Source organism: Bos javanicus, chromosome 6 (assembly GCF_032452875.1).
Source record: "Bos javanicus breed banteng chromosome 6, ARS-OSU_banteng_1.0, whole genome shotgun sequence".
Classification (NCBI taxonomy): Eukaryota; Metazoa; Chordata; class Mammalia; order Artiodactyla; family Bovidae; genus Bos; species Bos javanicus.
This window is the reverse complement of record NC_083873.1, coordinates 18,560,607-18,575,159: the sequence shown is the minus strand read 5'-3', so window position 1 is coordinate 18,575,159 and position 14,553 is coordinate 18,560,607. Positions and strand designations below refer to the sequence as shown.

The window sequence follows — 14,553 nt, the reverse complement described above, 5'->3', positions numbered from 1 at the left end:
AACAAACTAGAGATCTAGACAAAACTTTTGGTAAATATAGCACCAGCATCTCAACAGCCTGGCACTACAAAAATTCTAATAATAGGTAATATTTATTGGAATCATTTTTTGTAGTTACTATGGACTATGTTATGTGTTAAGTGCTTTACATGCAGTAACGTGTGTGAGGCTTCTGCACAATGTGAAATGTCATGAATTGCAAACCTTCAATTCAATTCAGTTCCAAATTGGAATGTTAAAAAATCCCAGTGAATGTTTTGTGGAAATGCATATAGGTGGGGACGATCCTTTGGAGACCTTCAGAAAAAGATTACAAATGCTATTCTATTTCTTTTTCACGGAAGTCTTCCCTATCTCAGTGAATGGCAAGTCTGTAATGGCAGTTGTCAGGCCAAAACCTCACACCATGCTGTATTCCTCTTTCACTCCTAACTTCAAATCTATCACCAGATCCATGGAGCTCTATCCTTAATGTGTTTTTGGAATCCAGCCTCTGCTCACTATCTGCACTGCTTCACTCCTTCCATCTTTGCTCCTCCATCCCAGAATTCTCCTACACCATTGTATTCTCAACAAAGCAGCCTTAGTGGGTCTGCTGAAATGGAAGATCTATGCTGTCAGTTACTCGCTAGAAACTGTCCACTGGCTATCCGTCTCCTTCTGCACAAAAGCCTGAACCCCTTCGGTTTGAAAGGAGCTGACCCTGTGCTTGTCTTACCCTGCTCACCCCACTCCAGCCATGCTGATCTCCTTATGATTCCCACACCCAGGCCTCTTCATACTTAACGACCCAGCAGCCAGCCCTTCTCTTTGCTGGAAGGCTCATCCCCAGAGAGCCACCTCACCCAGTCGCCCCTCTCCTTCCTTCACTGTATTATTGAGGCCATCCTGACACCCCACTCCGTTGCTCCCTCTCCCCCTTTACAGCTTTATTTTTCTCCACAGCATTTCTCACTATATGGCATGCTAATTATTTGAATCATTTACTTATTTATTGTCACTCCCCTGACTGAAGTATAAGCACCATGAGGGCAGGGGTTTTTATTTTCTTTTATATGACTGTGTCTACAACATCTGGAACTGTGCCCGGCCTATCATAAATGCTTAAAAACAAATGAATGAATTGCTATATGAACATTGTTTTGCACATCTAGCATTAACAGGGTACTGTTCCTCCCTACTGCTCTCTCGTTTAGGCTTCATAGACTCTTTACTTCTCTAATGGTTTTTCCTTTCTCTTGTATAAGTTTGGCCTGCTACCCGAATATATTGTTTTCTGGAGTTTGACTAGTGAGAGTTTAGTTAGGCTAGTGTGTATTTTTATTTCTTCCCATCTGCTAGCAAATTGTGCAAAATTCTATTTAAAAAAATCTCTATGCTTATTCTCTTTTTGTTAGTAAATTTCTTGAAAGAGTAGTTTGCACAGGCTCTCTCTGGCTGCTAATCTATTCCTTAATTCATCATGTAACCTGAGATCTGATGCTATCAATGTGCAGAAACTCATAATTTACCCCTGGTTAACCTTCAAAGAGCTCAATACAGAGAGTTATCCCTACTCATTTCATTCTCTCTCTCTGAAGGACATGATTGTCCTTAATGGACACTGATTTTCTTAGTGTCTAGCACTCATCATTCCTGGTTCTTCACCGTATCTTAAATGAGTCATCTTCATTCTTTCACCTTTCTAACACAGTAATTCTAAACAGCTCTGCTCTCAGATTTTCCAGTTTCTTGGTAGAATGTTTCGCTCCAGAATTCCGTCCATTTATGGCCTTGACTGCCTTCTATATACAGCATTCTCAACAGTAATGACTAAAACTTGTCCCCTGAAACTCTGGACATGATGACCTCAAGGGGCTGTCTATTCCCTTTTGGAAACAAATTCCTAAACTATTCTTCTCTGTGACAAGTAAAAGTCTGATTCCCTTTCTATTCCTATCTAGATTTTCTGGTTCTGCCTATTAAATCTACTCAGAATAAGTCTTACACTGTTATGAGTCCAGTGGCTTTATTTAGCTTTCTGTGATTATATCTTAAACCACAAGAAAGCCTCTGCTTATTTTCAGTCACTTTCCTTGTAGGAAAGAACCTATTTCTATATCATATATTTTATTTATGAGAGTAGATATAGCAGGAATTTTTTTATACTGTTGTAATTGGAAATTTAATGAACTTTCCAACTTTAAAGGTGAAGGTGGAGAATTATCACTATGAATCTCTGTTAACAACTTTTTGTAAATAACATCCTGTGCCCTTCAAAATGAGTAATATTGGTGCCAACATTATTTATTTGTATTAACATTGTGATTTAAAATGAGTACTACTTCAGTATGTATTCAGTGAGTCCATAAAAAAAACACCTCCTCAAAATAAAAATAACCTCAAATCCTTCAACTATAATGACATGTAATTCTATGAGTAGAAATCAATAGTTAAAAGCTCTGATCAAGAAATCCTGAGTATTTTCTCATCTTCAAACACTTTACCAAGAATGTTCAAAAGGTTTGAGTACACTTGCAATCACGATTTCCACTTGTGTTGGGACTTAAGGAATACAAAATATAGTCTGTTGGTTCATATTCTCCAAAATTTAATTTTGATCTTTCATCTTTCCAACATGTTGGTCAATTTGCTTATAAAAATAATGCAAAACTTTTAACTCACAATATTCATTATTTTCCAAGTGACATTATCTTTTATCCATTTTTTAATCCCTGATATATTTCTCTCTGCATTTTGCAAGTTGCATCTCATTTCCTGCTTTAGCTTAGTTATTTCTTGGTATTCCTCCTAGGTAACTCCTTTTATTTTATGGTATTCCCATTTGTGTTTCAACTCCTTGTTCAATTTTTTCTGTAGACAACCAGCTGTTAAGCTTAAGAACACCAGATGTTAGTGTAAGATTTGAGATGCTGTTACCAGGACAACCAGCACTGCGTGCCGGCCATCCCATCACTGTGTTCATGCTCCAAAGCAGGGATTGCACTTCACCTTCCTCTATGGAAATAAAACAGACAAAAACACATTTGTAACACAAATCTAAAGAGGTGGCTAGAACACCCTTCTGGTATAAATTTTGTTCATACCTTCCCACCGATTTTGTTCTATAGAAGGAGAACAAAGTAACAAATGTTTAATACAGAAAAATATGAGATGAAGGCTTTAACCATTACCACTTGGAAGATCAATTACATTTTGATGATTTTGAAGGCTATAGATAATTTGCCTCATTCAGTAGATAAAAGGGAAAGCTGAGACTTCTCATCTTTCCTTCCCTTTCCTTAGAAGCTCAGAGGTTACTGAGACTTTTTCCCCACTGGGTTCATGTGAGGTAGTCCCTCACATAAAAACAGCAATCCTACATTTAAGTCACTACATAGCCCAGTGAAGAGTGGAGCAGCAAGAGATTGAGAATATTCCCCGCAGAAAGGAGACTATTTCATCCTCCTCCTCACATTCCAGAATCACAGAATAATGGTACATAGGGTTGCACTACACTATAATAAATTCTATCACTTTCAAGTAATAAAATCAAATATTTTAGACTTCAAAAATATACTGACTTTATAATTCCAGTTAATTTATCATAAGGCTCTAGACATATGGTAAGGAAAATACAAGTTATGGATGGAGTTTGAGCACCATCTTTTGCAAATTATCAGCCAAGCCTCAATTTAGTTCAGTCACTCAGTCATGTTTGACTCTGCGACCCCATGAACTACAGCACTCCAGGCATCCCAGAGTTTACTCAAACTTCTGTCCATCGAGTCAGTGATGCCATCCAACCATCTCATCCTCTGTCATCCCCTTCTCCTCCCGCCTGCAATCTTTCCCAGCATAAGGGTCTTTTCCAGTGAGTCACTGCTTCGCATCAGGTGGCCAAAGTATTGGAGGTTCAGCTTCAGCATCAGTCCTTCCAATGAATATTTAGGATTGATCTCCTTTAGGATGGACTGGTTGGATCTCCTTGAAGTCCAAGGGACTCTCAAGAGTCTTCTCCAACACCACAGTTCAAAAGCATCAATTCTTCAGCGCTCACCTTTCTTTATGGCTCAACTCTCACATCCATACATGACTACTGGAAAACAATAGCTTTGACTAGACAGACCTTTGTTGGCAAAGTAATGTCTCAGTTTCCACAAATACACAATGAGTATAATAATCATTATTTACTAGACTGTTGAGTGGTCAAATGAGATAACCTGTTACTTAAAGTACATTATAAATGTTGTAAAAGTGTTATTATTCTCATTAATTTACATAAAATTCCCCAAATAGATGATAAGCTGCATGATGAAAATCTGTCTGCTCTTCCATATATAGCCAGGGTCACCACTGAACCAGCTAAAATTTCAGACACAAGGTTTAGATGATTAGTGATGATCTAAAAGTCCTAGGATGTGCATATGAATTTTGAAGCTTTGAGTTGTTTTGTTTATTGATTTGTTTTGCCTAATGTTATCATCACTGCTTTTTATTTTCTATTTGGACTACCTAATTTTTTATATTTTTATCATAGCAAAATTAGAGAGGAAAGAGGTATGACTTCTGTAATTACATCTTAATTAAGGCACAATACATTCCTTAATAAACCACTCCATTACTTCAAATGATAGCCTAAATCAGAGTTGAGAAATTTCTGTCTCATTTTTATGAGACAGAGAAGAGCAGGTATCTGAAAGTTCGTATGTACAGAAACCACCATCAGTGTTAGATGGGGGTGTGTGTAAGACTGGAATGGAAACACTTCCTGACAGTGTGGAGAGATCTCACCATTGTGGAATATGATCCCACAAGTTCATAATTAATAGCACTGCTTTGTCTCAATTGGAGAGCCTTGGGAAACTGCATTGTGAGGCAACTTTGCTTCTCCATGGAATTTCTCAATGGATTTTTTTTTTTAATCCACAAATCAAGTAATAATGAACAAGACAATGTGCTAGATTGTCCTGTTAATTATCTCTTAAAATAACAACTTACTGGAAATGTAGTAGGTTTTATTTTCTCTTTTAATGATATACTCATGCCCTTCTCCAAACTGAAGGCCAAGCAGGTTTGTATGCTTCTCTTTTTTACCCATATTTCCAACCCATCCTTCTAAAGTCAAAAAGGTATACTTTCTGTACAGCTGAAACTCTTTGAAAGCAAGTGTAAGGTGAATACATTTTTAAAACAGGCTCCTTGTTGACTCCACTCACTAGGCTTGAGCATACTGATTAAAAGAGAAATCCTAGGTTTAAGCTATGACACGGCCCAGTAAAGAGTTAAGTGAATGTGACCCCTCTGGTGGAGCCCTTTCCTCAATTCCCTCCATCTGCACCCCAACCCCAGAAACAGAACTCCCACTCTTTCTTTTCTTCACCAGGGAAGGTTTCAGAGGGTTGGCAAGGGCGCCACCACCCCAGAGTGTGTCTGTGGAATAGCTGCTTTCTCACCTACGCAGTCACACCCAGTAGGTTTCAATACACCACCATGAACTCACTATCACACATCTTTTCACTCCTAAAAATACAAAGGAAAAGCAAATTATTAATTTTTTCCAAAAAGGTTAACAAATTTCTGATGTACCACAGAAACTTTGGTGAATCGCAGTCGACCCTAGATATGCTAAATGGTTTTGCCACAGTCAGAAATACAGAGGGAGCAAATGAAAACATTGCCTGGTAGTAAGCTATCAGTATCAACTACATAATACTGATTAAAAGAGAAATCCTAGGTTTAATCTATGACATGGCCCAGTAAAGAGTTAAGTGAATGTTACCCCTCTGATGGAGCCCTTTCCTTCATTCCCTCCATCTGCACCCCAACCCTAGAAACAGAAGTCCCACTTTTTCTCCCAGTAGAACTCATTTCCCTTTATTACAGCAATTATCACAAACTACTATAGTTGTTTAGACATTTCCTTAGTGCAGGTAAGGTGTTAGACTCATTTCTATATTCATGTTCATAGTAGTTTCTGATATATAGAGAAGGGTCAGTGAATAATTATTGAAAACAGAAATTCTGAACTCCAGAGATAATTTCATCTAAACTGTAGACTGCACTCCATATTTAGATGGTAATATACTAGCATTTAACAAAAGAACAAGAACTCTTCAAAAAATTTAGCTGACCACTTCTACTGAAGTAAAAGAACTGAGAATTGATTAAGAATTGTCTGCATTGCAAAACTGTATTTTTGCAATTTCTCTGACCTAGAATAGAAATGGCCAATAATATGATGTGTGATGCGTGTCCAACTCTTTGTGACCCCATGGACTGTAGCCTGCCAGGCTCCTCTGTCTATGGGGATTCTCCAGGCAAGAATATTGGAGTGGGTTGCCATGCCGTCCTCCAGGAGGGCTCCCTGAGCCAGGGACAGCACCTGAATCACTTACGTCTCCTGCACTGGCCTGCATGCTAAGTCACTCAGTCATGTCTGACTCCTTGTGACCCTATGGACGGATTGCAGCCCACTAGGCTCCTCTGTCTGTGGGATTCTCCAAACAAGAATACTGGAGTGAGTTGTCATTGCCTTCTCCAGGGAATCATATAAATTATATATAGATTATATTATAGGATCCTTGGAATGGACTGTTGGTACTTTTATCTTTGTTGAGAGTTTTATTAACAAAATTTTAATTATCTGAAGCTCAAGTGTCAATACTAATCTCAATCCTTTTAAAAGAATCAATCAAAAATAGATGCAAACCTGAGATCTGTCAAAATATGCTTGGATTACACATTATTTAACTTTACAAAATCTGTACTGTTAGTCAAGAAATAAGGCGATACTGTCACTCTTAATCTCTCATTTATACCATACATATTAAAAAAAATAAAGTCCTACTGTACTGAATATATGGGAGGCCCTGTGAAGGAGATCTAAATTCATGGTCACATGGCTAGAATTTTTAAAGGATATAGTTTGGTAAAATTTTAATTAAGTAAGGAGTACAAAAATTATGTACTTGAGCATCCTGTTTCTAATTTTTGGTGTCTAGTTCAAACAGTTGCTCTCCTGCCTAATAGATTCAGTTTTCTTTATGTTCTCCCAATTCCGCAAATATAATGAAAGGAGTCAGCAAATTATCATTAAAAAGCTAAGAGATGAAAAATGACTTTAAATAAAGACACACGTTTACATTTGTTTTCTTTACAGGTGATCATGTCAAGCACACATTTTGGAATACCAAAAAAATGTGTCTAATTATTGTACTTGACTTTCACAAGATGTCTAAAAAAAAGCTTTTGTCTGTGTGGGAAACATACTCCAAACATATAAGGATTTTCCTAGTGGATAAAAATTAAATATTGCAAGTATCCACATCACAAAAATTCATTACATTAAGTTTTTTTAAATAAGCAGGGTGACAATATATAGCCTTGATGTACTCCTTTTCCTATTTGGAACAAGTCTGTTGTGCCATGTCCAGTTCTAACTGTTGCTTCCTGACCTGCATACAGGTTTCCCAAGAGGCAGGTCAAGTGGTCTGGTATGTCCATCTCTTTCAGAATTTTCCAGTTTATTGTGATCCACACAGTCAAAGGCTTTAGCATAGTCAACAAAGCAGAAATAGATGTTTTCTGAAACTCTCTTGCTTTTTCGATGATCCATATGCAGACTACATCATGAGAAACGCTGGGCTGGAGGAAGCACAGACTGAATCAAGATTGCCGGGAGAAACAGCAATAACCTCAGATATGAGATGATACCACCCTTATGGCAGAAAGTGAAGAAGAACTAAAGAGCCTCTTGATGAAAGTGAAAGAGGAGTGAAAAAGTTGGCTTAAAGCTCAACATTCAGAAAACTAAGATCATGGCATCCGGTCCCCTCACTTCATGGCAGATAGATGGGGAAACAGTGGAACCAGTGGCTCATTTTATTTTCTGGGCTCCAAAATCACTGCAGATGGCTATTGCAGCCATGAAATTAAAAGATGCTTTCTCCTTGGAAGGAAAGGTATGACCAACCTAGACAGCAACACTGGAATGGTTTGCCATGCCCTCCTCCAGGGGATCTTCCTGTCCCAGGGATCAAAACCGCATCTCTTACATTTCTTGCATTGGCAGGTGGGTTCTTTATGACTAGTGCCACCTCGGAAGCCCTTAATAATATAGTCACTGATGTGTATTATTCAGTATAATTATGCATATTTGGGTGATCCAAGCGTGTGATTTTTTTCTCTTTTTACCCAAAGTTTTGTTTTTCTTTTGACAACTTTATATATAAAGAGGTTTTCCACTTAATTCATCTATTTGTTAGATTCTTAACTAATATTTTGATGAAATAGAAGTTTTACATTAAACACTATGTTTGGCTTGACACTAAATATGAATTCTCATGCCATCTCATCTCCCCTTTCTCTGGAAAGTTAAGACTTGGCTCAATTTTTGTGTGTTCTAAAATAGAAACCCTAAATTCATTAAATCTTCCAGGAAAAAAAAAAGTGTTTTCACCCTGTTGAAAAGTTGGTACATATTGTGAGTTTTCTCTTTTGCAAAATTTAGAGTTGAAAAATATACATTTTAATCTTATTAAAACTTCTGAGATCTTGACATTTTCACAACAAAGTGGTTCTAGAATTTCAACAGAGTCAAAAAAAAATACAACAATAAATTTTAAAATGTTTTAACTTTATAAAGAAAATTTCAAACTCAATGTTTTAACCATCAATAACTAAAAAAAAAAAAGAAGAAAAATAAGAAAATCTGGTAATGGCTAACAATCACAGACTTTATTTGTGTGAATTTTCCCTTTCTTGTGCTTCTGACATTTAATTTTAACACTATATAAATTAGATAGACAATAGTAAACCCTTTATGCAAATTTACAGATATTTAAAATATGCTTCATAACTTTTTCTACTGGAAAAAATGTCTCATATATTTCTGGCCTTCCATCATTTACCACAAAACTCAAGCAAATACAAAGAAACCAGTTATATAGCACAACAGTTAAAAGACCATGAAGGACCTGGCTCTATCATTACAAAACTGTTTGCTTTAGACAAGTTACTTCGCCTCTCTGTATACCTATAAAATCTTACCTCATAGAGTTTTTCCAAGAATGACGTGATGTGACATATTTAAAACACTTAAAACAACATCTGGCAATTAATAGTTGTTTTAAGTGTTTAGCTACCGCTATTACTGTTCTTGTCATCAGTACAAACGTGAGAAATTAAATCCATGGATAACATCCAAGTCTCAGTTGATTAAACCATCTTTTTTTTCCTTACCAAACAGTGGGCTGATTCTTAACCAGAGGTCTCTGAACTTGGTTGAGAGGGCACGACATCTGTATTGTCACTAACCTCCAGCTCCATGTCTTTCAATTGTAAATACACACAATGGATCACAGTGGTATGAGCAGTATCTGTGACTTTGTCAACAACAGAAATCACAGATAGCTTCATATCACATTACAGTCATTTCTGGAATTCAAAATACTGTTCCTATCCATCATTATTTTTAAATCACAGTATTTATTAAATCTATCAGATCAGTTCAGTTCAGTTGCTCAGTCGTGTCCGACCCTTTCGTGTGACCCACGAATCGCAGCACACCAGGCCTCCCTGTCCATCACCAACTCCCAGAGTTCACTCAAACTCATGTCCATCGAGTCGGTGATGTCATCTAGCCATCTCATCCTGTCGTCCCCTTCTCCTCCTGCCCCCAATCCCTCCCAGCATCAGAGTCTTTTCCAATGAGGCAACTCTTCGCATGAGGTGGCCAAAATATTGGCGTTTCAGCTTCAACATCAGTCCATCCAATGAACACCCAGGACTGATCTCCTTTAGGATAGACTGGTTGGATCTCCTTGCAGTCCAAGGGACTCTCAAGAGTCTTCTCCAACACCACAGTTCAAAAGCATCAAAATTCTTCGGCACTCAGCTTTCTTCACAGTTCAACTCTCATATCCATACATGACCACTGGAAAAACCATAGCCTTGACTAGACGGACCTTTGTTGGCAAAGTAATGTCTCTGCTTTTCAATATGCTATCTAGGTTGGTCATAACTTTCCTTCCAAGGAGTAAGCATTTTTTAATTTCATGGCTGCAATCACCATCTGCAGTGATTTTGGAGCCCAGAAAAATAAAGTCTGACACTGTTTCCATGTTTTCCCCATCTATCTGCCATGAAGTGAGGGGACCAGATGCCATGATCTTAGTTTTCTGAATGTTGAGCTTTAAGCCAACTTTTTCACTCTCCACTTTCACTTTTATCAAGAGGCTTTTTAGTTCCTCTTCACTTTCTGCCGTAAGGGTGGTGTCATCTGCATATCTGAGGTTATTGATATTTCTCTCAGCAATCTTGATTCCAGCTTGTGTTTCTTCCAGCCCAGCATTTCTCATGATGTACACTGCATATAAGTTAAATAAGCAGGGTGACAATATACAGCCTTGACGTACTCCTTTTCCTATTTGGAACCAGTCTGTTGTTCCATGTCCAGTTCTAACTGTTGCTTCCTGACCTGCATACAGGTTTCTAAAGAGGCAGGTCAGGTGGTCTGGTAATCCCATCACTTTCAGAATTTTCCACAGTTTATTGTGATCCACACAGTCAAAGGCTTTGGCATAGTCAATAAAGCAGAAATAGATGTTTTTCTGGAACTCTCTTGCTTTTTCCATGATCCAGTGGATGTTGGCAATTTGATCTCTGGCTCCTCTGCCTTTTCTAAAACCAGCCTGAACATCTGGATGTTCATGGTTCACATATTGCTGAAGCCTGGCTTGGAGAATTTTGAGCATCACTTTGCTAGTGTGTGAGATGAGTGCAATTGTGTGGTAGTTTGAGCATTCTTTGGCATTGCCTTTCTTTGGGATTGGAATGAAAACTGACCTTTTCCAGTCCTGTGGCCACTGCTGAGTTTTCCAAATTTGCTGGCCTATTGAGTGCAGCACTTTCACAGCATCATCTTTCAGGATTTGAAATAGCTGAGCTGGAATTCCATCACCTCCACTAGCTTTGTTCATAGTGATGCTTTCTATGGCCCACTTGACTTCACATTCCAGGATGTCTGGCTCTAGGTGAGTGATCACACCATCGTGATTATCTGGGTCATGATGCTCTTTTTTGTACAGTTCTTCTGTGTATTCTTGCCACCTCTTCTTAATATCTACTGCTTCTGTTAGGTCCATATCATTTCTGTCCTTTATTGAGCCCATCTTTGCATGAAATGTTCCCTTGGTATCTCTAATTTTCTTGAAAAGATCTCTAGTCTATAGCTATATTTTATTATTTAATATAAATACATATATTGTCATATTACAAACTTGGTTAATCATATTTAAATATAAACGACATTCCTTTTAGTTTTATTATTTTATTTCAGTGTTATTCTGAGAAGGTCCCTAAGTTTCACCAGACTGCCAAAGGGGACTTGTGTACTTGACCTACTGATTAAAGTACATGGATGGATAGAGGGAGCTTTATTTACTCTGATTCTCAGATGACTATACCAATATTCAGCAAAATGACTAAGGGGTGAGAAACTAAAAGAAGGAATGATTATTTTTGGTGGAATGCTCCAAACAGTTTACAAGATTTAATATATATAACCCACTGACTTGTTTTTAATTGTTTATGTAATTATTTCAGTATTCTTCCAAAATATCTTAATACCACTGAGAAGTTCTTGGTTATATTTGAAGTCTAGTGAAAAATCCAGGGATACATATAGTAATTTAAGATATAAAAATAATTTAGAAAAATATAAAGGCTTTTACATACTTAATTTCAAATGAACTTGGTTCAGATGTTTGTAGTAAGCCATGGATAATTAATTTATATTCTAAGATGATTGAAATTATGATATAATGACCAAGTAATTTAAACAATAATTCATGAAAAAACAGTAGCTAATATGCTGTCTCTAGTAAAAACTGGCTTTAGTGATGTAATATCAGATTCATGAAATTCATTCACTTTTTTTTTTCATATGCCTTTTATACTGTGGAATGTATTACAGGGCTTCCCTGGTGGTTCAGAGGTTAAAGCGTCTGCCTTAACCTCTGCCTTAACCAATGCGGGAGACCCAGGTTCGATCCCTGGGTCGGGAAGAACCCCTGGAGCAGGAAATGGCAACCCACTCCAGTACTCTTGCCTGGAGAATCCCATGGACGGAGAAGCCTGGTAGGCTACAGTCCACAGGGTCGCAAAGAGTCGGACACAACCGAACGACTTCACTCATATACATTACAGGACAAAATGTATGTAGCATTACTGTCAACTACAGTCACAAAAACTGCAATTGAATACCAACTAATCAATTTCCTGGGGTTTTTCTCCTTAGTAGCCAACTCTCCATCTCTCCTAAATTTTCAGCCATTTTAATTTTCCCAAGAAAGTACTTTTTTTTTTTTTTTTTTTTTTAATTTAAACCTCATCTGTTAGGAAGTAAACTAAATGTCTTGATCCTTGTTCTCAAATAGTCATGATTGAAAGAGCATGCTGTAAGCCCCTGGGTTCATTCTTTCTTTAAACCATATGCATCTTAATGAAGAGCCTGCAAGTCTTAATTCTCTGGAGGCTATCTCAGAACTACCAAGCTCTTCAGCTGCAGGAATCGGGTTAATAATATTGATAGATTACGAGTAGAAGAAAGGTCACAATAAGGCACTGCCTTCAAAAAATTATCTTCATGATTATAGTCCATTTGTATAATAAAGCAGTGCTTTTTTTTTGTTTTTTAAAAGGAGGAACTGCTTTATATGGACAGTGACTTTTCCTGGTGGATTCACTTACTCACTCATCAATTCATTCAAATAACAATTACTGAGCACTTACCACTGATCAGGGCTGTGGGACGCCCTGGCTTCTCAATGGAGGAAGTAAACAAATACAGAGTGTGGTCTTAAAGAGCTTGCTGCTTGGTGGAGTAGAGACTAATAAATAAATGTAAGCTCAGATAGGTAAATGAGACACAGCACGTAGAAGCACACAGCCAAAGAACCTCATCCAGATGAAAGGTCAGAGAAAGTTTTTCTGAGGAGGTAATATTTGAGCTGAGAGTTGAAGGGAACCTAGGAGTTAACTAATTGAAGGGAGAGCCATGCTGAGGAAAAGTTCCAGAAAATGGAAATGGTTTGTGAAAAATCCCTGTGGCAGGAGGCTGTGTGGTGAAAAAGAAGGTGGAAGTGTCCAGAGGTATGAGAACAAGGTAACAGTGAAGAGAGATGAGGCTTGCTCAGCCATGACCCAGATATTGGTCTTTATTGTAAAAGAAATAAGAAGTCACATAAGGAATGTAAGGAGAAGGATGCATTGACCTTATGACGCAGATCTTTCTTCTCTGCTGGGGGTTTTGTTAATTACATTAAACACAGTGCTTAGCACTTAATAGAGTTGATCAGATCAGTTCAGTCGCTCAGTCGTGTCCAACTCTGCGATCCCATGAATCGCAGCACGCCAGGCCTCCCTGTCCATCACCAACTCCCGGAGTTCACTGAGACTCACGTCCATCGAGTCAGTGATGCCATCCAGCCATCAAATACATGTAAAAAGAAAGGAGGAAGAAAGGGATGGATGGAGGAAAAAAGGAAGAAAGGAAACCTCAGAGAGTGAAACAGTAGAGTTGCAAGATCTGGAGATATCTAAGTCGAATAGAGGGCTTCCCTGGTGGCTCAGAAGGTAAAGAATCTGCCTGCAATGATCCCTGGGTAGGGAAGATCCCTGGAGAAGGAAATAGCTACTCTCTCCAGTATTCTTGCCTGGAATTCTATAGACAGAGGAGCATGGTGGGCTACAGTCTATGGGATTACAAAGAGTCGGACACAATTGAGTGAGTAACACACACACAAGTCAAATAGAGCCCCCATCCACTATGGGGCTCCTCAACTTTTGACGGAGTTTATCTCATTTTGGTTGTTATTGTCATTTTTATATAGATGGGATAATAAAGCCAGAATAGCTCAGCAGCTTGCTTAAAGTGATTCGGCCATACCAGCCCTCTCTCTAGCATGTTAGTGTGAGTGTGTCGATACACACACACACATAAATCTTTTTTTTTTTTTCCTCTCTCCACTGAGGGGGTCTTGATAGTGATTAAGATTTAGAGAGTCTACATAATGGGGCCATGCTTCATATTCTTCAAATTCTTGCAAATACTACATTTAATTAAAGTTGTTGCAAAACACAGTGTGCCCAACAGATAGCAGAAACACAGAATGCAGAAAATGGTCTGCATATGAGTCATCGAGTCTCCCTTCTCCATATGGCTTTCTGGGCAGTTTGGCTTTAAATGTGTTGGCAAGATTCCTGAACCCTTGTCACACATGGGATTTACAGAAAATTGGAAGAGCTGGCTCTGGTTGTAGTTCTTCAGGTTAAGAGAAAAGGAGTTAAAAATATTATTGACTCCCCCACTGAAGAGACGATAAAAAGACACTCCCTCAAGATATGCGGTCATATTCTTTCTCCCTTTCCCATGTTGCCAATTTGGATTTCACAGAAGCATGACTGGTCAACTTAGAGACACTCCCAGAGCAAAACAAAAGTACTCAAGAAGAAATTTTAGCATTTGACCTAAAACAAATCCCAGTTCTTTTCCGGAATTAAGTGGAGTGC

At 38.1% G+C, this 14,553-nt stretch overlaps 1 protein-coding gene and 1 long non-coding RNA gene across 3 annotated transcripts in view; one reads left to right on the top strand and one right to left on the bottom strand.

The window, feature by feature from the left end:
• DKK2 (dickkopf WNT signaling pathway inhibitor 2) overlaps positions 1–14,553 on the bottom strand; it is a 125,441-nt gene that overhangs the window by 36,266 nt on the left and 74,622 nt on the right. The window lies entirely within an intron of this gene.
• On the top strand, positions 6,156–8,630 carry LOC133250066 (uncharacterized). Its single transcript, XR_009737218.1, has 2 exons — positions 6,156–6,499; positions 7,142–8,630. It is a non-coding gene; the product is annotated as an uncharacterized LOC133250066 (long non-coding RNA).